At 44.1% G+C, this 5,029-nt stretch overlaps 1 non-coding gene across 1 annotated transcript; it reads right to left on the minus strand.

The window, feature by feature from the left end:
• Window positions 1-1,576: 1,576 nt before the first annotated feature.
• Window positions 1,577-1,712, minus strand: LOC111766838 (small nucleolar RNA SNORA9). The gene has a single exon (XR_002798791.2). It is a non-coding gene; the product is annotated as a small nucleolar RNA SNORA9 (small nucleolar RNA).
• Window positions 1,713-5,029: the final 3,317 nt, after the last annotated feature.

Here is a 5,029-nt window from a genome sequence, read left to right on the forward strand (position 1 = left end):
AGCCCCCACTTCTCTCCTTCCAGCGCTAACGGGGCTCCACAGACCACGGGGTCAGACGTGCTCCTTCCTGGCCTCCATCCCCTAGTGAGGAGCACCAGGTATGGAAACAGAAGGGAGCAGGCTTCAGCACAAAGGACAGCGCTGGGGGCCCACATGTGAAACGTCACGTATTGGGGTGGGGTGGGGGAGCATGTGACACCCACTCTGATTCTCCTTCCACTCCTGTGTGGGCACCGAGCCTTCCCCTTTCATTCTCCCACCCAGCTAACACTCACTGAGTTTGCTCTCAGCAAACACTCTTAAGGAAGTACAGAGACACCTAAGGCAGCATCCCTTCCCTCAAGCAGCTGATAATCCAGTTTTTCTACTCTTTTTCCTTTCCCTCGTCCAACCTAGAGCAGTGGGTGGGAAAGCACAGTGGTGGGAAAGCTGGATAGGGACACCACTTGCTATCCTTCCTCTAAAGAGTATTCTCTATTATCACATTTTTTAAACTTAGAAGGTCTGAATAGAGTTCAGAAAGGCTAAATACCTTCCCTTCAAATTACATGAACTTACACATCCCTGGGAGCCACATTCAACAATTAAGGGCTCCCCTCTTTCTTTTTTACCCCACAGATATAAAACCACCTTTATTCAACCACTCCCACCCCACCCAAGGCTTAAGTCTCAGCTGGACACTCTACCCACCAGTGTTACTCCAAGAATCAGAAATTCCAATGACTTTTTGGGGAGGTCATTTACCTCCCCCTCCCTGTTGTTTGCACTCACACTATCTGCTCCTCTTCTTTTCTTTTTAGGAGACACTGGGAACTGAACCCGGGACCTACCATGTAGGAGCGAGGTGCTTGATCCACCCCCGTTCGTTGCTTATTATGTCTCCCACTGTTTTTCCTCGTTGCATCATCTAATTGCATCAGCTTGCTGTTTTCTTTAAGAGGCACCAGGACCAAATCTGGGGACTCTTATGTGATAGGCAGGTGCTCAACTTCTTGAGACACATCAACTTCCTCATCACTGCACAGATTCCATGGAACAGCCTGATGGACACTGAAGGCACAGGCTTTCAAGGATATTCCAGCTCTGGCATTATGGGAATTTTGTTGCTCAAACACCAGGGGAATGGTAGACTCCAAAGTGCCGAGAACCATGGTGGGAAGACATCACAGCCGAAATTTGTCTCCAACAGGAACCCTGCTGAGGTCCAACATGTTCAGCCTCTGCTCCCTTACTGTTCTGGAGCTACAACTATTCCTCAACATTGAAACTAAGCTGAGTGTCAGCAGGTTTGGCACAAGATGGGTGCTCAGCAGACATTCTCATCTGACTCTCCAATGCTCTTTCATTAAATTCGGCTCATACTGCCCTGACCCTCCCCTAGTTCATTAGGCATTCAGCTCTTCAGTAAAAACTTAGTCTTTGTTTCTCTAATCAAACATCCTGTATACTCAGAGCCTCGGAAAATCTGAATCTTAAATTTTACTTTCTGTTAAACAAGCCAAACATGGCCAGGTGGCTGCAATATTAGACAGTGCAGACAAAACACCAGGTACACGAGATTCAGGAGGGGGCAAGCAATTGTCTAAATTTCTATTATCTTGCTCTGTAGACCGAGCAGAGCAAGGTCTCAAACCATTTCAAAACTGTTCTTGCAAGCACTGTAGGAATGCACAGGGTTTCACTGCAGACCCAAGCACGCTGGAGCCTTGCAAGCCCCTCATTCTTCTGTAATTCTTCTATGAACCTGATATCAGCTTCTCTTCAGAAAGCAACATTCTGAAACCAGAACCTCCAGAACCCAACAAGTAAAACCAGGTGTCATGGGATGAATTGTGTCTCCCGAAAGGGTATATTGAAGTGTGAACCTCCCCATACTGTGAACGTGGCCTTATTTAGAAATAGGGTCTTTGCTCATGCACTTAGTTCACATAAGGTCATGTTGGACTGGGGTGGCCCTAACCCAGTGGCTGGTGTCCTAGTAAGGAGGGGGCGATTGGAAACCCCAGCTCGGGAAGGTCAGGTAGGGAGTGCAGGGACACACCTGCAAGCCAAGGAATGCCAAGGCTTGATGGAAGCCCCAGGAGCTGTGGGAGAGGAGGGGCGGTTTCTCCCTCTGAGCCTCCAGAGAAACCAACCCTGCAACACCCTGATTTCCAGCTTCTGCTCCCCAGGACCATGAAAGAATACATTTCTGTTTGCTTTTTAGTTCAATAAAACTTTGCCTCAGGCTGCCATGAGCAGAGGTTTTTCCAGGAACTGGATGGAAGAGAAGGTGGACCAGACAGGTCCAGCATCCCTCGGGGGTTCCCTGGACTTCACAGACTGTGCTGGTGGTGGGGATTTTCCAGGTGGCTGGAGGACAGGTGGTGGAATCCCGAGCTGACCTAGGCAGTTTCTGCTGTTTTCAGTCACGAAGTTTGTGCCCTTTGTTGCAGCATCGCTACGAAACTAACCCAATGGGGCTGGCAAAGAAGAGTGCTCAGCTCCCCAAGTGCAAAACATTGCTGAATTTTGTCTGAGAGTTTTTTGTGTAAAAAGCAGAACTCAAAATCAATAAACTTCGATACTTAGCCTAGATGATTTCCAAGCAACAAGTTCAGTCATGTCCCAGGTTCATCTTGTTATGTATACAAACTACATGAGGAAAGGTAAAATGGTAAGGTGAAAAAAAATCTGTTAAATTGAATGGAACTAAGAATTATGATTTGGGTAATACTTCATCTGTCTAGATTGCAAAAGATGCTAAAAGTAAGATATCAACTGCAAAGAAAGAATGAACTGTCGATAAGGTCCAGGTAGGCTTGATAACGTTTGTAAGTGGAAAGACATTAGGCATGTGCATAGGGATCACTTCAAACAAGGAGCAGAAATGAGGAACAGAGATGGGAATATCCTGGGAATATCTGTGGAGGACCCTCTTGTCTAATGATATGTGAAATAGTCAGAAGACATGTGTAAATTTAATACCTGATACTCCTTCATATCAGGTATTAAATTTTTAATAATTCACTTATTTTTTCTAATATAAAATAAAAAGTTTTATAATTCACAGTAGTTACATTATTAAATCTGATGTATATATATCATCCAACATACAACCAGTAGATGCTTAATGGTCATTTTTTATTGAATTTAAGAAGAATATCTAAGCTACCCAAATAGATTTCAACCCATCTTTTTAATCAAATTTTAGATTGAATTGATCCTAGCTTGTCTTATAGACTTTGTGGAAGCTTCCATGCAGCTACGTCAGGTACACACATATTCCAAATTAGGATTTTTATACTGCTTTGTAGCAAAGTCTCTCTGAGTCAAGCAAACAGATGCCACTTAAAAGTTTCTGTTGAATGAACAGACAACATTAAGTCAACAATTATTTCAGTCTACAAAATTGTTATCAGGTCATTCACATTTTTAAAAAATTTATTGAAGTGTATCACTCATACATAAACATACATAAACAATACATGTATAATAATAATAGTGAACTTACAAAACAAACATATATAACATCATACAGGAATCTCCTACCTCACCCTACCACCATTAACTTGCACTATTGCTAAACATTTTTAACTAGTTATTTTTTTTGTTTTTGTGTCTTTATTTTTTTAATGTTACATTAAGGTTCCCATATATCCCTCACCCCCTCACCCCACTCATCCCCCCACAACAAAAACCTCCTCCATCATCATGAGACATTCATTGAATTTAGGGAATACATCTCTGTGCACCGCTGCACCTCATGGTCAGCGGTCCACACCATAGCCCACAGTCTCCCACAGTCCACTCAGTGGGCCATGAGAAGACATACAATGTCTGGTAACTGTCCATGCAGCACCACCCAGGACAACTCCAACTCCTGAAAATGCCCCCGCATCACATCTCTTCCTCCCACTCCCTAACCCCAGCAGCCAAAATGGCCACATTCTCCACACCAATGCCATATTTTCTTCAATTACTAATCACAATAGTTCATGAGTAGAATATCAGTAAGTCCACTCTAATCCACACACTATTCCTCCATCCTGTGGACCTTAGAATGGTTGTGTCCACTCCACATCTATATCAAGAGGGGGCTCAGATTTCACATGGATGCTGGATGCAATTCTCCTGCTTTCAGTTGTAGGCACTCTTGGCTCCCTGGTGTGGTGGTTGACCTTCTTCACCTCCATGATAGCTGAGTGGGGTAAGTCCAATAAACCAGAGTGTAGGAGTTGCAAGTCTGTTGAGGTTCAGGTCCTGGCTATCACATGGTCACTCCAGAGATTTAAGTCCCCTGGGTATACATTAAATCCCAGCATCAACAATAGTTCCAGTAAAAGTAACAGGAGAGGATTGTGGACAAAGATCACATCTGAGCCCAGCTCCATCACACAGAAACACAAACTCCAATGTAGTGCCAACTGACATGTCACTGAACTCCATCTGCCATGACCATAGAACCTGTGGGTCTCTGTAGCCCTCAGAAGATCCAATACCTGGGGTTTTATCTACTTTATCTGTCTCTGGGACTCTGCTGAGGTATGCATAAGAGCAACCCCTCTGATAACCTCCTGGCTCTTTTTGGAGACTCATAACCATATAAACTCATTTGTCCTTTCCATTTCCCCCGTTTATTCAAGTCAAAAGCATTTTTAACTCCTGGTATTATATGTAGACTGAGATATTCTGCTGGTCTAAATTGGCCCTTTTATTCAAGGACATATTCTAATTACATCATCAGCTGGTACTTAGTAGTAATCCCTCAGCACCAGGGAGGCTCATCCCTGGGAGTCATGTCCCACACTGGGGGGAAGGCAAGACATTTACATGCTGAGTTTGGCTTTAAGACTGGCCATATTTGACCAACATGGACACTCTCAGGAGGTAACTCTTAGGCATCCTGCAGCTTTAGTCCTTGTTCTTATTTCAGGTGCACAGGCTTACAAGCATAGTCATTAGTGTCAAGGGATCATTGTTGGGCCTTCCTTATTTTTTGGTCTTTGCTGTTGCACTTGGGGAATTGTTGCTGTTCCTTTAGGGACTG

The sequence above is a fragment of the Dasypus novemcinctus genome, chromosome 17 (genome assembly GCF_030445035.2).
Source record: "Dasypus novemcinctus isolate mDasNov1 chromosome 17, mDasNov1.1.hap2, whole genome shotgun sequence".
Lineage (NCBI taxonomy): Eukaryota > Metazoa > Chordata > Mammalia > Cingulata > Dasypodidae > Dasypus > Dasypus novemcinctus.